General features: G+C 44.0%; 1 protein-coding gene across 4 annotated transcripts in view; it reads right to left on the bottom strand.

The window, feature by feature from the left end:
• LOC111864968 (protein bric-a-brac 1) overlaps positions 1 to 20,461 on the bottom strand; it is a 346,096-nt gene that overhangs the window by 82,181 nt on the left and 243,454 nt on the right. The gene's annotated exons all lie outside the window — the stretch shown is intronic.

Below are 20,461 nucleotides of genomic sequence, written 5' to 3'. Positions count from 1 at the left end.
AAATACAACCACAACACAGTGTACAAGAAGTTCGATTATCGACTATCGTAAGACAGCGTTGCGTGAAACGCGAGATAGTAGTAACAGCTACTGAGACCAAGAATATGGAAACTGTCATCATAACACCATCTTCCGAGCACCGTTACCCACAAATTAAGCTTGCAATGCCTCTTCGGGAAAGTATGACACTTGATAACTACTGATGATACGAGAAAGCAACTAAAGGATGCGCTGCACATTTGCTCTTCGCCAGAGGGTATAACACATTGCATCCTTCACAGTCCAAACTGCAATGTGTTAGTAATTCCTTCGAAGTTGCTGCATCGTCTCTCTTCCGGGAGGGTACAAAACGGAGGCGAGAACGTGCCTGTCCGTCCGTCCGTCCGTTTATTTCAGTCAGTACTGGAGAATTTCTGGCTGGGCGGATTCAGTTTTCAGTTTGTGCCTGTCCGGTATAATCTCTATAGTACTCTACAAATCAAACGCCTTCAATTTGATGTTCGTCCATAACACCAACAGATATAGGCGTGGTATGAAAAACAATCCGTAGCGGCCACAAGGCCCAAAATGTAGATTTCATTAATATTTAAAACATTTATATGAAAAATGTTTTGGACATCACAAATAATTTATCCAATACGATAAACATTTATGACGTAACGTAACGCCATATTTAGAAGTATAATGTGATAAAGTTTGCAATACTGATTTATATCTGTGACTCCCATCTACAATAAATGGATATCAAGGATAATTCACTCACTCGTGCAGGTGAGCCCTTCTTGAGAAGCTGCCAATTGTGCAGCTAGTCAAGAACTTCTCAGCATTTAATGGAACACGGAGGTTCATTACCGTGTTCATAAGAGGCCTTCACTGGTCCATATCCTGAGCCAGATCAATTCAATCCATCCCATCTCTCTAAGATCCATTTTATGTTGTCCACCCAAAGGGCACCAAAGAAAACAAACCAAACTGCAGTGGTTACAGGATCAAAGCGAAATAAATGGGGGTTAATCTTAACAATATAAGACGCGAAACCAGCAGGCATTTCAGGAACAAAAAGAGGGAATATCTGAAAGACAAAATTGATGAGCTTGCAATGAACTGTAAGAAGAAGAAGATTAGAGACCTGTATAGAGGAATAAATGACTTTAAGTGGGGTTACCAGCCTAGCAGTAACTTAGTGAAGGATGAGAATGGTGATCTGCTTGCAGATTCCCACAACATTTTGAACAGGTGGAGGAACTACCGTATTTACGCATGTAGAGGCCGCGTGCGTGTATAGGCCGCAGCACAATTTTCAGACAGAAATTATAGAAAAAATAATTTTCTTGGATTATTATTTCAGGAGTAGAAATTATTCCGAAATTTAGCAACGTTTAACGTCTTTAAATGAAGTGTGATTTAGAATATTTCGAATATAAGCAGCACCCCAGTTTTCCTCTTGAATTTTTGGCAAAAAATGTGCTGCCTATACATGCGTAAATACGGTACTTCTCTCAGTTACTGAATGTACATAGGGTCAGTGACGTTAGGCAGACAGCAAGGATAATTAGGTACGTAAAACTGCAAAAGAATGCATTTGGAAATTACGAGTACTTCTGATTTGAAAACCCCATCAACTCCTGTTTTGTTAGTAAACTGTAGACACGCAAGTAAAAGTTATATTTGTCCGGCGAAAGTGTCCTCCACTTGCAAGCGACATCTGTGGACTGAGACATGTGAACAACCGGGCATACGCACGCCTTTCTAAATGTTTGCATCGTTAATTAGACAGATTAGCAGAGTCGCCCTAGTTTATAAAACTGTATCGTCGCTTACAAAAATACCTTCATGTCAAGCACTCTTCGTCGCAGTGGCAATTCGGCATGCCACTTAATTCGTCCTGTAGTCCTATTCGAGAAGCTGGCAATCGGTTAGCTAGTTAAACAATTTCCCCGCCTTTTAAGGAACCCAAAGATCATCAACATGCTTACAAGGGCCGTCGTTAATCCCTGACCTTATTCGTATAAACAGTCCACACATTTTAAAACTCGGAGCCTCAAATCCATCTGGGTGATATTTAGAAGTTGTTACTTCCGGACAGTAAACACCCATGTCTCAATTATAACGACCAATCGATTCTGTTCAGGAGCACAGTGGCCGCGCGGTCCCACAATGGGATTGTGGGTTCGAAACCCACTCGAGGTATAGACGTCTGTGTGTAGGTAGCGGCCTTGCCACATGCTGATCCTCCGCCCAAGGAGTCCTACCGACTGTGTACAGGATAAAGAGAAAAGGTCCAAAGGGCTGTAGAACCGGAGAGAGAGTAGCTTGTATTCGCTGCTTATTCTAAGAATAACATAAAATGCGAAGTATCTGAGCAAAATCCCTAGCTTTCAGTGTTAAAGCAAGTGATAAGTACAGTAACCTCTCATCTCCTCCATGCAGTCCATCGGGTCTTCCTCGAACAGACTCACCCTGATAGTTGTTTATCTGGTGATGGGTACCAATTATAAAACTCCCCACACCCTCGGTCCAAATATTCTACTCACCACTCTCAGACACCTTCAGGTATGTACTTTCATTAATGTTAGAGGTCAAATTCCACAACCACACAAAACAGAGGGTAAAATTACTAATTTGTATACGTTATGTTAGACCGACGCTGTGATCTAGTGGTCAGAGTTCCTGGCTACAGATCCAGAGGTCCCGGGTTTGATTCCCGGGTCTATCAGATTTTCTGAGTAGTGGTGGGAGTAGTGGAACGGGGTCCACTCCGTCCTGAGACGATAATTGGGGAGCTGTTTCAAGGAAATAGCAGCTCAGGTCTAGAGAACCGAGATTAACGGCCGTGGGGAACCGTTGCGCTGACCACGTGACACCCTCTGTCCGCAAAAGTTGGCACTGACTTCGCCGACAAGCGGCGGTCGTTCGGTCGGTATAGTTCGCTTGAGGACTAAAGTGTTATTTGTGGCCGCGCCATAGCTCAAGCGGTTAGACGCTGGCTTCCTGGGTTCGATCCCGGGTCTGGTCAAGTGAGATTTGTGGTGGACAAAGTGGCGCTGGGGTAGGCTTTCTCAGAGTTCTTCAGTTTCCCCTGCCAATCTTCATTCCACTAAATTCGCCATCATCATAATCACCCGGGGCAGGCTACAATAGGCCAATCAGTGGCCGCAGTGCCGAGTGGACCCAACTGGACTCCACCCCCTACCTATGACAATTTAAAAAAAGTGTTGTTACGTTTATGCGAGATATTTTGAACTGAATGTTTAAAAGCATTCCCTCGTTGTAATCTACTCTTAATTTCTTCGTTACTGCAATTTTTGTTTTCCTTCGCTGCTGTTCATAAATAATTTGATTTTGCCATATTTGCGGGATAATCAGTTAGGGCGAGTCCCGAAAACAGATCGTTCACGCAGTGAACACAAATACCGAATTGGCAAGGACTGTCGAGGCCAATAACTTTGTATACACGAGGAATGTACTTATGAAACCGAGACATCAGGCAGCCACTACACTGACACATGAGCATGTCTACAAATATAGAACGCACTTGTTATCGATCTCAAACTTTCCTGATTCCAATGCTGCACGATTGTGTGGGAGGTGGGTTGCGTGATGAGAAGAACTCCCCTGGGGTGAGGGGAGGGGTAGGGGGGGCGTCGTACGTGCTGCTGCCTGTGCATGCGCTGGATGTGAATCAGCGGTGATGTTTTAAAATTAGCTTACTGTTTTAAGGTGAGGTGCAAAGAGTTGACGATGAATCATCGACATATACACACCGAGGCCGTGGATTATATTCAGTCATAAACAAAACGCTCGGTTCATTTGGATAACTCGCAAATATAAACGAAGACATTTTTTCCTGGCATATTTAAATGTCCCAAGGACGATCAGAGTTTAAATGTCAGATACGAAACACTTCAGAGACAATGAGTGACGTCTAGGTACGGCTTATGTTGCTTATTGTAGGTAAAATAAGAGACTAATTGCGGTCCACTTGAATAGTGAAGATGGAAACACGTACCGAACGTGACTGCCACACCTGTTTCGTACTCAGGGGATCCAGGGTTCCAATCTCGGAACGGAGGCTAGCTGTGACTTCTGTCAGCCACTCCCTGTATATGCCGGGGCAGTGCCTTTAGAAATGCTACGACAGGTTTCCTGCCGCACCAGCAAGTGTATCACAATCGCTGGTTTAATCCTACTTGGCCACAAACATGCTAAGCTAGAAAACGAATACGAATCTATTTCATAAATTTGGTGAGAAGTCCTGGAATTACATAAACATTAGTAAATACCTGTACTCCAAACACTGGTTTCGACTCATGCATAGGCGAATCGTGGAGAGACCTGAGAGACCGGTTAAAGCACGAAACACAAGGACAAGATGCTGCAAAAGAGGAATGGCTGACCTCGGACAATATGCGCATGGCAGTAGCCGTCAGACACTGACATCTGAATCTTGTCTCCAGAGCGTAACTAATTAACGTACGCTAACACTACTCGTGCAGTTCTTCTCTACACACGCATCTTAAAATCTTGATAAAATCAATTAATAAGGAGGGAAAATGGGACTAAAATAATACGAACTACCAAAGGAAGGTCGAAAGAAATAAAGAAAGACAGACAGACAAACGGAGGTCGACCCACAAATCAGTCTAACTTTGTGGATTAAGTCCTCAAGTGAACTATACCGACCGAGCGACCGCCGCTTGGCGGCAAAGTTAGTGCCAACTTTATGCGGATAGAGGGTGTCGCGTGGTCAGCGCAACGGATTCCCACGGCCGTTAATCTCGGTTTTCTAGACCGGACCCACAAATCAGTACTATTTAGAATATAATTCTGAAGCTTTCTTTTTGACTCTCCTAGAATACATATGACTTCATGCTGCATTATTCTGGTAGGTTACACTCAGCCAAAAAATTAGAGCGAAACCACCATTCCAAATACTTAACTGAAATCGAAATCTAATTCAGATTAATATACGGAAAAAAAAAAAATGTAAAGTCAGTTATTGTCAAACAGGATGTACACCACGCAAATGATTAAGAAGAATGACAGTCATGTTGGTTTCCTTGCAGCTTAGGAGGATACTGGCCTCTTTGCAGTACAATATCAAGTTTTGTTGCTAAGTGCATCTCCTGCTGTGTCTATGCGTGCGTGTCTGTGTGCATCAGGTACGCGAATAAACAACCGCAGTTTAATTATAGGCCTAGCGTCTTCAGAAAATAAAACTGTATACATAAAAATCATGCCAACAGGTAATTCATACAGCTACAACTTAAATTAGATTTTTCGTCACCTTGGAGTCCACTAGCAATGATATCCCACAGATGTACAGCCCTCATTGAGTCAGTTATTTCAAGCCGAACTTCGGGGTGAAACATCGTAACAGAATAGTTTACTATCCTAACTGCAAGAGTCCGCGCCATAGCTCAAGCGGTTGGTCGCAGGCTTCCCACCACGGAGGCCCGGGTTCGATCCCGGATCTGGGCAAAGTGGCGTTGGGGCAGGTTTCCTCCGAGTACTTCGGTTTCCCCTGCCAATCTTCATTCCACCAAATTCTCCATCATCATAATCACCCGGGGCAGGCTACAATAGGCCAATCAGTGGACGCAGTGACGAGTGGACCCAGTTGGACCCCCCACCCACAAGCGAATCCTCATTGCATCAGTTCTGTATTGGGCTTCCAACTTTCCTAGTCCAATACTGCACAAAACACAGCACTTCTGCATTTTACTCGGGAGCTCCGGATTCAAATCTTGGTCCGGAGATCGGCAATGCTGTCTGACATTTTCGAGGTTGTCCCTAATCCTTACATGTAAGTCAGGATACTATCTCAAATTAGGGTCCGTCCGCCTCCTTCTACGTCTTTCCCAAATCATTAATCCAACAATCTGACGCCATATACTGCGAGCTACTTAAGGGTTGTTAAATAAATGAAAACACTGCATTAGTTATGTAATTAATTATTCGGACTGGAGAATACTGAAGAGCTGGGGGTTGAGCGATTTGGACAAACTGCGCTGTGTTTTGTGTGCACGAGCTGCAGCTCCACTATCTTCGAATCCCACGCGCCATTCCAGGCAAAGAGAGGACGCAAGCACAATGCACGACAGAACAGCTCCTGCCGCCACGTCTTCGAGAATGGGTAAGCACATACGTACAAGATTATTGATTAACGCGCGTGAATACATTTCGTGATATATCCCGGTACAATTTCATTAGAGACATTATTACAACTGATCCCATGCGTTGAGGCACCACTGCGACGTTTTGACTTCAAGCTGGTTTTTTTAAGTTTCTTGGGGAGGGGTGAGACTTGAGTCACTGAGTACGTCGGCCACTAATTGGCCTATTGTAACAGCCCCGGATGATAGACGAGTGTGGAGCAGTTGGTGGAAAGAGAATTTGCAGGGGAAACCGAAGTACTCGGAGAAAACCTGCCCAAGTGCCACTCTGTCCACCACAAATCCCATATGACATGACCTGACCTAGGCTCGAATCCGGGCCGCCGCGTTGGGAATCCAGCCACTAACCGCCTGAGCTATGGCAGGGTCTACTTCAAGCAGTTTCTAGCAAGCATTTACAATTCACACAAGTAAAGTAGGAAAAAAATGAGTAAATCAGATGTCTAAATATCTTTATTTTTCTGCCGGAGATTCAGTTCAATCTAATCAACCCATTCAAGTTTACGAATGAGCAGTTAAATCCAAGAGACTTCTCGCAGGTGTTGTATGGTACCTCAGATTCACAGGACGGCAGGTGTACGATATGGGAACAAGATTAAGTTGCTGAAAATCAGTGTACCGAAGAGAACAGAAAACACGACCCCATGGAATTTGTCTGGGTACCACCACTTACGTTTCAAGATGAAATAATTCGAACACATTAATGCCTTAATTAAGATTGCAGAAACGGCTGCTTAGCTTAATGGAAACACGAACAAAACTGGCGTAGGTGACACGTAGTGACGGGACAAAAAAATAGTCACGGACTAGTTTAAAGCATGTCTGATGCAAAAACCGAGTAAATTAAAAAAACCCAAGAAAACAGAGTTCAACCGGATCTTGAAATTCATACCTCCTAAGCCGGAGCAGAATTGGCAATATATTAAGCGTCGGTAGGATATACAATTTTCGCATTACCGTGAACAATTGTGGAACCGAAAACATATTTTTTTTTAAATGTGGGATTCTTAGAACAACGTGTAAAACACGTGTCTAGAAAACAGAAGAAATTACTTTAGATCTTCTATCAAATTTAATTAACCAATTCAGGTCTATAATAATGCACGTGCAACAAATAAAACATCTTAATACCCATGAAATTTAACTTTGAGACAAATTATCAAGAACGGGTTAGCATATCGGTACCTGTCTAAGCTCGCATTTGGGAAATACTAGTATCGAATCTAGACCGAAACACGTGCAATACTGGCTAGGATCTTTCTTGCTTTTCCTAGGTCGCTCTACACAAAAGCCGGGTTAGTACGTCGAATTAGGTCACGCCGCTTCCTTCGAAATCCTTTCTCAATTCACCAGTCATTAATCACCCTACCATTCGATAGTCTAGCCACTGATAGGGTAGTAAAACAGCCCATGAAAAGTACTCTCTTGTTGTTGTTGTTGTTTATTGGAGAGGGTGGTTTTCCACATGCACTTAGACCAGGTATTGGTCCATTGTGCGTCCCCCTATGATATTCTACCAGTCTCTATACCCTACCGGTACTGGTGCGTACCATAAGTCCCGACTCAGCCAGCGAGTTCGGCCTCTACTGGCTCAGCGGTATCTCGATGCTTCCCCCATCTAACAGAGGCGCTAGAGACTACTGTTGGGCGGGAAATGTCCTGAATTTGGTTCAGAGGTCCCCTTGGGACATGAGGTTCTTTTACGTCCTCCCGGAGGACTTGTTCCCTGAATTTTTCCGCCCTTAAAAATTCCACGACCTCCGCCGGGTTTGAACCCGCGTACCTTGAGCCACGAGGTAGGAACGTTACCCCTAGACTACAGAGGCCGCTAAAGTACTCCCTTTGTTAAAAGTTAATAGAAGAACCAGATTTCTTTCTGATGTTTTAAAAAATAATACCTTGCAGGCCTACATTTGCACAGCAACGTATAGTTTCTCAAGTTGAAAAGTCCGTAACAGCTGTTAACTCTTACGAGATCTCCTGATACAATACATAAATAAATAGGCCTACAGACAAAAGCAGCCAGTATTTATATAAGAGATATATCGTGCATGGTTTAAAAAGGGCCAAGGTTCTCATATTCATAGTTTATTAAAACTGTCAACTGGCATATACATTAGTAGTGCGCGGAGAAATGGGGGCCATAGCCAAATGCACACACGAAAGAAGCAAACTTACCGAGGTACAAGGTCACTTTCAGTCGGTTCACACAATTGCTACCCGAAGTATTATTCCACGTGCAACTCTTTTCCTGGTTAAACACATTTCACATGAGAAATCACAACAACAGATGGCAGCTCGGTACGCCTGTAACTGTCACATGCGGACCGAGAGAGAACCGTATCAAACAATAGCCAACATCACACACCACTATGATAAACACTATACACAACATACTTTGATTTGTATACATATTTGGTCATTGGCATGTTTACTGTTATGCACAAATAATCATAGTATGACATTCCAATGACTTTGTTCCTAACATCGACAAGTCTATTGTTCGCCATAAATATATATATTTCCTTTATTCCTGGCTTTTATAGCCATCAGCACGTCAGGAACACATAACATAATTTTCCCCTTTCCACCTTATCTCGAACACACACATTAAGTAAGGTTACGCTAAGTTTTTTTTTAATGCTAGTAGGGCGGGACTAACTCGCTTGTATTGCGGACACTTCAGGCCTATTGTACCAGCCCCAGATGATAGGTGAGGGTCATTGTGGAGAAATTAGTGGAATGAAGATTGGCAGGGGAAACCGAAGTACTCTGAGAAAACCTGCCTCAACGCCACTTTGTCTACCACAAATCCCACTTGACCAGACCCGGGATCTAACCCGGGCCGCCGTGGTGGGAAGCCAGCGACTAACCGCTTGAGCTATGGCGCAGCCTCTACTTGGGGAAGTTAGTAGGAACTTGTCAGAGTTGCAGACGCTCCCAAAAGCAAAGTTTATCCGCTTTCTTCAGGACCACACCATTATGACGAAGAAGAATAGAAAGATAAACGCCCCAGCGCCAGATTCAGGTGAATAGTCAGTTTCATTCTACTTGGGACTTAGTCCCACCCCACTAGCAATAATAAAAACTTCCCCAAGTCCGTACGTCCGTCCGCAAGCATGAACAAACTGGCGAACAGGTCAACAGATTTTCATGAGCACAGATACTAGAGAGTTTTGCTGAAATGTTGTGGCATATTATAATGTTCTGTTGAAATCGGACAAAAATAAAGAACCGTTTAGACGAATATCTACATGAGTTTCTGAGAATGCGGAAAATGTTTAGAATAAAAGAAGCAGAGACAAATGAAACACGTGTTCCATGTCTCCTGCGCATTACGGTGTTCGAGATAGTTAAACCAAAGGGACGCTATGCGTACTTTCCAGACATGTACACTCACTAACAGTGATCTCCCGAACACAATCACACCTCACGCAAGTCTCTCACTCTCGATAATCATTAAACGAGGTTTTCTCTCACCTGAATTTGGTGTACATCTAGACCGTAAACATACTCCCCCCCACACCCATGGCTCCACAGCCCTTGTGGACCCTGACCGCCTTTTCAGTTTCTTGATCTATCGGTGGGACTCTTTAGACTGGGGATCAGCCAGTCGCAAGGCAGCTACCTACACACAGAACAACACAAACAGAATAAACGCACACAGACACCCATGCCTTGAGTTGGATTCGAACCCACGATTCCAGGGTACGAGCGGACGAAGATAGCCATAAACATATACTGATATAAAATACAACTGGTCGTGCTAGCGAAACCTTTTACTGTTGATAGCAATACGTTATCTATACGAAAACAAATGTTTATACTGATTAATTAAAAACAAGAAGTTCCGGGAAGAATTAACAGCCTACGTTCCTTAGATACGACACGCACAACACTGAAAACGGGGTTTCAACAATTCTTCAATTGCTGCGTGTGTATTCGTTGGACAGGGAACGTTTTTACCGAGCCGTTGCCTAGCAACAATATTGACATACACATACTGATGGGAGGGATTTATGAAGTACGCCGTTAATTTGGACTCAGGTGCCATGATACAAATATCACGTTTCATATAGTTTGGTTCAGGCATTCAGACCTTAATAGGGGGGATTCACAGCCTACTTTATTTTTCTTTTCAAAATAAGAAAAGTGGGCTAGAAATGGTGCAAGGACATAGCATATAATTCATACGATTGTTCTCGACTATCTTACGTTGGAAAGGAAACAGACTGTTGCTACGGCCATTTTATAGAAACAATTTTCTTGACCATCACAACATGTCTCTCCTATATCCTACTATGCGCATTAGAGAGTAAAATAAATAAATAAAGCCGAAGTCTTACCTAACTTTAGGCTGCGCTGAAATCTGATCTGTTTTGTGAGACCTGAGGCTTTGACGGCGATGCCTATGTAGAGCGCTATCTTCTGGAATGTGACACCGTACAGTCTTTAAGAAATACACCCACGTTCGTTCCTGGGATTTATTTTCTTCTTCTAACGTAGAGCACTAATACAACACTACTTTGATGCACATACTAAACAATTTATATAAATTTAAATTTCTTTTAGCGTGTGTAGTAATAGCAAACAGTGAAGCCTTAGTACTGACTGTTTATTCATTCGGTATACGCCTATAGCTTTGACTTCTCGCCAGTGCGAATACCTATCAACTAACAGCCAATAGTTGTACGTGAATTTAATGTTTGCTTATTATAAGGCGAAGTTAACAGTAGTCCTAATTATTCAGTTTATGCAAAACAAGGCACATATTCCGCACGTCTTGCGGTTCTGGGGCAATTAAACACCGGGTATTTTTAAAATCTAAAGGTAGTAACAGAGCGTATGGGACCCAGAACTGTTATGCTACATGTACTTACCTTCAGGCATGGACCTGTGTTTCGAGACAGCAAACGGAAGGACGTAGATTAAATTCTCGCTACAATACGCGATAAAACTGACTCAACAAGCAGGCTGGGACCGCGATAGCGGAGTCCTGCTTCAGAGCCTGAAATGCGCCCGCTCTGCCATCACTTCTCTCTGCGAAGCGAATGTTATGATTTTACTCAGTTCCTCCAGGACACTTCTCAAATATAACCTTGATAGGAGATACTTCATGAATTTTTGGTACTGACCCTCTGTCTCGTTTCGACGTTGAATGGTTATGTATTGTTGACAGGTTTACAGCTAAATATCTGGAAATGCAGACACAGAGAGTTATATTATAAGGAATCCGAAAGCCCACGCTTGCAGTTACAATTGCAAGAGGGCATGTGACCACTTGCCCCAGTCAAGTTACGCAAGAGTGTGATACAAAATGAAGTGATATTCACACTTAAAGTTTAACTAAATGGAAAGTCCTCACTGAAAAGCTGATAGTCGCAAAATTAATTAAGAAATTTAATGGGGCGTGAACCTGACCACTCACCTCCATCTAGTCCCGAGGACAAGAATGCGTGGATCTATATATACACTCCTCCATACGTCTTCATGGTGTAGCGCTTAATTGGTAAAGCAAGGGGCAACTTCACCTTCATGAATTCAGAATGTTTATAATAATCTGCGGGCGCTACAGCCCACGATGAATCTTGGCCTCTGTTTTACAGTTTCTTAATCATACAGACAGGTCAGTAGGACCCCTTGGGCGGGTATCTGCCCACCGCAAGGCCGGTACCTACAAAGGATAACAAGACAAAGAAACAATAAACGCAGACAAATATACACGCCTCGAGTGGGATTCGAAACGTCCCAGAACTTTTAATACAGGGAGATCGGAAAGTCGAGCAAATGAAACTAAAAGTTGTTATAAACTGTATTTCAGTTAATATAATTATATCTCCTATCGCTAGATGGTACTGTAGGAGTACTAACAACGAGCAGAAACGCCATCTGTCGTGTATCGGTGATAGGTCTGCAGTATAGCTTTGTTTATTGCGTGACAGATATGTCGTTTTCCCAAGAACGAGTTTCCTCGGGAATATCCACATTCTGCAGTACATATCAGTTCAACGATAACGAGAATAATCACCGATTTCGGGAATGTGGATCAGTTTCAGATAGGAAGAGATCCGGGAGACCGGCCATTTTGACTGAGGCTAAACTGGCTGACGTGGAGAAAATGTTGCAGCATTCCCCTTCAAAAAGCCTGAGGAGACTATCAGCGCAATCAGGGATTTCGTACAGAAGCGCTCAGAAAGTGATGAAGAAGTTACATCTTCGTGCGTATCATGTTCGCTGTGTGCAGGAACTGAAGGACCTGGATATAGAAAAACGCTTAGTGTACTGTAGATGGTCTCGGACATTTGTTGACAACCATGGAACTGAAGAGTTTGATCGGGTTTTCTTCACTGACGCAGCGTGGTTTCACCTTGGTGGCTACGTGAACAGTCAAAACAATAGGATTTGGTCATCTGAAGATCCACGTGATACATGAAAAGCCCTTGCACTGTCAGAAAATTGGAGTGTGGTCTGCTGTATCACGTTGTCGAATAGTGGGCCCACTTTTCTTTGGAACAACAGTGAACAGTCCAGTGTACCAAGACATCATTACACAGTTTACTGCGCTTCTTGAAGCTGATGAACGTGAGTGTTGGCTGCAGCAACACGGTGCCACATGTCACACATGTAATGAAACCATACAGTTCTTGCGCGAGTTTTTCGGTGACCGTCTCATTTCGAAAGGACTGTGGCCTCCGCGTTCGCCCGATTTGTCACGCGCATACACTGGATGACCTCAAGAGGAACACTACGACGGTGATTAAGAGCATCAGTTTACAGGTGCTCCACAGTGGCCTCAAAGATGGCAAAAAGAGCTCGCGCATGCATTGCTGAACAGGGAAGCCATTTCGAGTATATGTTGTAAAGACATGATTTGATTTTGCATTTCTAAGACGTAAGGTTATAAACATTAATAGTAAGTGCTGTATGTCTTGTAGTTTGTGCACTGAACCAGCAAAATATAATTGCTTAGTATGATGTGCCCGACTTCTCGATCTCCCTGTAGTACATTTTACCACAGTCGGCCATTGGACCCCATTCTAAGCCACGTGAATCCAATCCAAACTCCCAAATTCTATTTACTAGATTTACTGAAGGTTAAATGTTATCCTTCCAGCTGCACATGGGTTTTCGGGGTTTAGACTAAAACACTGTCTCCAGTTCTCTTATCTACCACGCAAGTCTCCCATCCCATCTTCCCTGAGTTGATCACCCTACGAACATTTGATGAAGGCTGCAAGTTACGAAGCCCCTGCATTATACAAATTCCTTCACTCTTGTTACATCCCTTCCCGTCGGTAAAAATATTCTTTTTAGAATGTTTCCTTCCAACATGCGACAGGCACTGGGGTCAATGGTAGCCCTAAGCTCCCAATTAGTGCGCCTGATAGATTTTTGTGTCCTTAAGGCCAAAATTTCATCCAAATCTGTACAGCAACTTGAGGATAAAACAAACAGATGGACACGATCACCGAAGTGTGCGTTTCTGAATGGATACAAAAATACATAAAGACTGGAGTAAGGGAGATATAACTGGTCACGTGATGAAAAACCGAGAACTAACGAAAAGGGACGGACAATTCCTCGGAACTTGTGCCTGGGAATCACTACGGAGACAAAATAAGCAACCAGGGGAGACATGACAACGACAAGCCATCGTGACATAAGTACGCGTTGTGCAATCACTGCTCAGCTGTTCTCACTGCACTATCGACGTCAGGAATTCGTGTTACGTGAGGGGCATTTGAAGAGGAAACATCAAGATATGGAATACATCCAAAGAAGGGTTTTATCGAACCCAGTTGATGTGTAAATAACACGGAAATACGCACGTGTGTCAGCTGGCGAGACGTCCATTGGGCAGATGTGGACTCGCATCCCTACTTCTCAGTTTCCTATACACATGGCGTCATGTTCCAGGATCAACTTAAATATAAGGCACACAAAGCTCGGCGCTGTCACACTAAGTTTTGTGATACCTAAGCATGCATGTGACATCTAGCTTAAGCACTACAGAAATCTATTAAATCAGACAATAAAAAAATAGGAGTAAAATTAACCTGAATCCTTCTTATCTATAAATATTTTCTTAAGCAGCATTTCGAAATTTTTAACAGACGTATCTGCAATTCCCTTAAAAGTTAATTTGTGCAATTTCATACTCCCCATATTTAAATGAAGATTAATGTCCTATGGTAAACAACTTAGCTTCAGGTTGGATTTACTTATGGTTGTGTATTTGCCAAAGCCTGAAGAATGTTTCCAGGGACATGATGGCAAGTAGTCTGGCAAACATATACCACACTACACGGCGTCACATCTCAGAAGACTGTAATCTTCAGAGTAACCATGGCGAGAACTTGTAATCTCTTTCATTTTCGTTCTGTATAATGTTTCCTGTCCATAAAGTTAACGAGAAATAAAGAGTAACATGGTCCCCATCCACACCTACGCCAACTCATTCTTATAACGCTTTTACATTTTTAAATTAGCCTATATGCAATTCCCTTAATTTTATTAGTTCAGTTTCACATTTCTGTGTTCAGCTGAAGGTCAATGGACTATGGTAAGTAGCTCAGCCCCATGCTGGATTTCCGCTGAGGCTGCTGCAGTCAGGGTCACGTGGGGTGCTGCTAGCCAATAACACGCAGCCGGTCCCGAGCAAGCCGAGACGTAATTACGATAATATCCAGTAATTACAAACGACAGTAAATACATAATACAGGAGGAGACTTCGGTCGGATATGTAACGAGCCGAAGTGGCTATGGGGTTGGAGAGGAAAGGGAAACCATTTCTTGTCCGACTTCCACTGCGCAGGGTCTCCCGAGGTCTGGCCTTGCTTCCCATACTGAAGAAACCCACTATGAAGAAGATTCTCACACACAGAAGCTAGTGACCGCATAAAACTACAAGACCACAAGGAAGTGTTTACACATTCCAAAACACTTCAACATGAAGAGGAGTTGGCTGCTTTCACATTACAAGCCGCGTAACAGGCAAGGCTATTACTGAATCATTTCGGGGCCCACTTCATTAACCAGCGTTCCCAGCCTGTGGTTCGCGAACGTTTTCATGGTATCTATTGAACACAGTTATTTTTGGACCGCAAGTGTGTGTATATGTGTTTCAACAAGAGACCTTTTTTCAAGTTGTATTTCACAGCAGATGGCAACTCAATCGCATCGGTTTTAGAACAAATTTAAGACTAAGTGTAAATAAAACTTGAAAACTAACCTTGCGATAATAGGGGTGACAAAAACACGTTAATAAAGTACTGATAATAATTCTGTAAATGAAACTTAAAACTAACTACGCGATACTAGGGGTCACAAAAACCTGTTAATAAAGACAACGTGTTGACAATAATTCTGTAAATAAAAACTAACCGCGCGATACCAGAGGTGACACATGTTAATAAAGGTTTATCAGAAAACGGTAAAATAAAATACGTAATAAAGAAAATACTTGTATTAATTACGATAAAGCAAGCAGGTAAGTGCGGCAGGTGAAAAGAGACGGTCCACAGGAAGAGGAGGGTCTGGTCAGATGGCCAGGGGAACTCTGTACGCTGGGAAACGCTGCCAGAAGAGCAACACACAGTTAGGCTGATAAAAATGAGAGTGCAGGATTCAGAACTAAGACGGTCTAATGCCACTTCCTCTAACGCTGGGGTATGGAAGCAGCGAACAAAATACAAAAAAACATTAAACAGGAAAATGAAGGCCAGATAAAATAAATCACTCGCTCACGGAGCTGAGCCATTCTTGAGAAGCTGCTAATTGTCCAGCCACTCAAGAACTTCCCAGCATTTTATGAAACCCGAAGGTTCATTACCGTGTTCACAAGAGCCATCCACTGGTCCCTATCCCGAGCCAGATCAATCCAATCTATGCCATCCCACCGTATCTCTAAGATCCATTTTAACATTGTTCACCCACCTACGCCTTCCCAGTCGTCTAATTCCTTCCTGCTTTCCCACCAATATCCTATATGCATTCCTCCTCTCGCCCATTCGTGCTACATGCCCTGCCTATCACACCCTCCTTGACTTGATCATTCTAATAAAGTAAAGTAAGTAAAGGTATCCTTGAAACAGGCCGTCAAGGCCCCTAGGGTTGTAAGACGAGTCCCACATTTTCCCTAGACAATCGGCTCAAAGATGGCGGTGAGGTTGTCAGACTTACGCGACGGTAGCGCTTTACTCCCCAGGAAAATTATTTAATTAATTCCTGGTACTCATTTCTGTTAGAGGCTGAGTCGACCCCAGGGACATAGTGCGGCTGGAAGAAATACGTCAAATGAAAAAAAAATCCAATGACCTCATCGGGACTTGAACCCGCGACCTTCCAGCTTGTAGCACAGCCCCTCAACCAACTATGATACATAAAAACAACATAAAAAAGGCTGCTTCGAACAGCTTACAAGTAATCTGCCACATGCAAATATTGTTATCAATGGGCCACTTGGGGTTCACAAAGATTTCAAACCACGCAATATATACTCACCGTAACATAAACGCCCTTATACCGTCAACATGAAATCAAACCTGAAGCAGCATGTACAGCCTAATTTAACGTCGAGGGTGCAGGTTAAGCAGCATGATCTAGTGGAAACCGCGATCTTTGTACAGCTCGACTTTGGTTACAAGAGCGAAGCAATGTGTACACACACAATGCGGTCGACTGCCTGCCGTTCAGCTCCGTGTTCAGAAGAACGCGGTTTACATTCCTGGCCCACCGTATCACGCCTGTTTCCGTCTCTTCCCATCATTCCCATACAGGTGACATACTGTACGCACTCAAAATAACTTCGAGAGAGGCCTAACAGATGCAAGGTTGTTCGAATTTTCCTTAAATCTGAAAATGTTCGCCAAAAATCGAATCTTATTACCGTATTTACGCATGTATAGGCCGCGTGCGTGCATAGGCCGCAGCACAATTTTCAGACAGAAATTATAGAAAAAATAATTTTCTTGGAATATTATTTCAGGAGTATTACACCCTGCATTACTAATTATGAATATATTTTTTTTAAATGAAGTGTGATTTCGAATATTTCGAATATAAGCCGCACCCCAGTTTTCTTCTTGAATTTTTGGCAAAAAATGTGCGGCCTATACATGCGTAAATACGGTACTTACGCCGTGGAGGAGCGGGGATAGCGACTGGTTACGAGCTGGACGACCGAGGGATTGGAGTTCGAGTCCCGATGGTCAAGAATTTTCTCTTCTCCAATTCGTCCAGACCGGCTCTGGGGTCCATCCAGCCTCCTGTCCAATGGGTACGGGGGCTCTTTCCCCGGGAGTAAAGCGGCAGAGGCGTGAAGCTGACCACTCACCTCCAGCTAGTGAGGAGGTCAAGGAAATGTGGACCTATAAATCCACTAACCCATACGCCTTCATGGCGTAGTGCTAATTCGTTGAGCACAGAGACAACTTTACCTTTTTACTTACGCCGTGGACCGGAGTCGCTTAAGGAAGAGAAGGTAACTCAACAGACCAAGGAATTCCTCTTGTTTTAAACTCGAAGGTTCGTTACCGTGTTCACTATCTTGAGCCAGCTGAATCTACTCCACACCTCACTTCTTTAGGGCACATCTCCCATCTACGACAACCTTTTGCGTGTCATCCTCCTTCCTTCTGGCGTTTTCACTAAAACCTCGTACTGATTTGTCATCTCAACGGCGCAAACAAGAACCGCACTGTCTAATAACATTCAGTTGAACGTTCTGCGTTATGCAGTTTTCCACATCCTCATGTTGTCTGCACTCGCCTCGTCTCTTCTTCCCTTACCGCGGAACGCAGCCTCATGTTGTCTGTACGCGCCTCGTCTCTTCTTCCCTTACCGCGGAACGCATCCTCACGTTGTCTGCACTCGCCTCGTCTCTTCTTCCCTTACCGCGGAACGCATCCTCACGTTGTCTGCACTCGCCTCGTCTCTTCTTCCCTTACCGCGGAACGCATCCTCACGTTGTCTGCACTCGCCTCGTCTCTTCTTCCCTTACCGCGGAACGCATCCTCACGTTGTCTGCACTCGCCTCGTGTCTCTTCTTCCCTTACCGCGGAACGCAGCCTCGTGTTGTCTGTACTCGCCTCGTCTCTTCATCCCTTACCGCGGAACGCAGCCTCGTGTTGTCTGTACTCGCATCGTCTCTTCTTCCCTTACCGTGGAACGCATCCTCACGTCGTCTGCACTCGCCTCGTCTCTTCTTCCCTTACCGTGGAATACGAAGCAACACAGAAATACAAAAGACCGACACAAAGCAATGGTTTCGTATACGTCAGTGCATTTGGGTCTGCGTAATGAGGAGCTTCGTAACTTGCACTCTTCTCCAAGTATAATTAGAATGATCAAGTAAAGGACGGTGAGGTTGGCAGGGCATGTAGCACGAAAGGTGGAGAAGAGGAATGCATATAGGATATTGGTGGGAAAGAGGCCACTGGGAAGACCAAGGCGTAGGTGGGTGGGCAATATTAAAATGGATCTTGGATAGGATAGGATGGTATAGATTGGGTTGATCTGGCTCAGGATAGAGACCAGTGGATGACTCTTGTGAACACGGTAATGAACCTTCGGGTTCCACAAAATGCTGGGAATTCCTTGAGTACCTGCATAATGGGCTCAGCTCCATGAGTGAGTAAGTAAGTAGTACATCAGGGTTATAAGACTGAGTTGAATGGTAGGAAACATTCCCCTAATTTTAATTTGCTATTAATTTAACAAATATAAATATGGCGTTACCGTCATTCCCAAATATTTCAGTTTTATCACGATTACAAAGGATTATTGGTGTCGAGACATGAACACATAACTGGTTTTCTCTGCGTTTATTTCTGTTTGGTCGAACTGCAGGTAATCAAACAAGGAGCAATGAGTCTCTATTTCAACATTACTTTATTTATAACTAGAGAGATCTTTCAGCTGATAAACAATGTACACTGCTGCTTCACGGTGACTAAATGTAAACATCGGCTACGTAACCGACATCTGTCACTTTGCTGTTATGGAAAGTACCCGTCTTGGTAGGCTCTGTCCCTCCACGGCGCTGTGGAGGCAGTCCGGGCATGAGGTGAGTGCCAAATAAAGGCGACTCACAAGGCTGATATGTGGACGCCACCGCCATTCACACAGCTGCTGTGTCGTCAGTATATTTCTGATCGCCAGGAAGAGACAATAGCCGAAACGGTCACAATGGCAAAATACACAGGAAACTGGCTTAGCCGTATCCATATATTTACCTGTGGTTCACTGAGCGACGCTATCAGTTTTCTTTATCCGTGGGGCAGGCTGACGTCGCTCATTGCACCAGTCCCAAATAAGAATGATCGGTACGGAGCAGTTGGTGGAATGAGAATTGGCAGAAGTTGTCCCTGTGATTAACTAATTAAGCACTACGCCGTGAAGATGTATGGGGGAGTGGATGTATAGAGCCACATTTTCTTGACCTCGGAACTAGCTGGAGGTGTGGTCAGCTTCACGCCCCAGCCGCTTTACCCCCGGGGAAAGAGGCGCCGGCACCAACTGGATAAGAGGTTGGGTTGACCCCAGAGCCGATCTGGACGACGTGGAGAAGAGAAAATTCTTGACCCTACCGGGACTCGAACTCTGACCCCTAGGTCGTCCAGCCCGTAGCCAGTCGCTGTAACGACTACGTTATCCCGGCTCCTGGAGAAACCAAAGTATTTGGAGAAAACCTCATGTCCTGACCTGGGACCGAACTTGGAATACCGCAGTAGGAAGCCGAACTAGGACATGGCCAAACGCTGTCAATAACTCAGACCATAATGCGCCGAATGACTCGAAAAGATGTAAAAGGGATCGGTCATGACCTAATTCAAGGTGCCACCCTGGCACGACTGGCGGAACTAAGGAAAACCGCGAAAAATCTAGATTCAGATATGAAGAATTCTCTCTTCTGCAACATAACGCCCTGAGTGTCAACGAATGCTTCGGAGAACACGCTGCCTCCGTTTTCATGGCCGAAGAATAAGCTAAGCGTGAAGCAAGCATGCTCTACCTGCTTCATGATGGTTTCTTGGTCTGTCGACTTGCAACGGACTACACGGCGTTATGTCACTCTTCATTATCACCGCTGTCAGACTAGCAGATGTCCTGGTCGAAGTTCGACTCGGGCGCTACTACTGAGCCAACACGCTCAGTTTTCAGGGTAGTTGTAAACAATATTAACTTTCGTTAAGAATGCATCAGCGACCAGTATACAAAATGTTTCGGTAAAGGCTGCGTGCAAATGGCACCACTTCCATCAATCAAAGCTCCACAGCAAGGAT

The sequence above is a fragment of the Cryptotermes secundus genome, unplaced genomic scaffold, assembly GCF_002891405.2.
Source record: "Cryptotermes secundus unplaced genomic scaffold, Csec_1.0 scaffold2380, whole genome shotgun sequence".
NCBI lineage: Eukaryota > Metazoa > Arthropoda > Insecta > Blattodea > Kalotermitidae > Cryptotermes > Cryptotermes secundus.
Note: the sequence above shows the minus strand (reverse complement) of the source record. Positions and strands in the feature narration are given on the sequence as shown.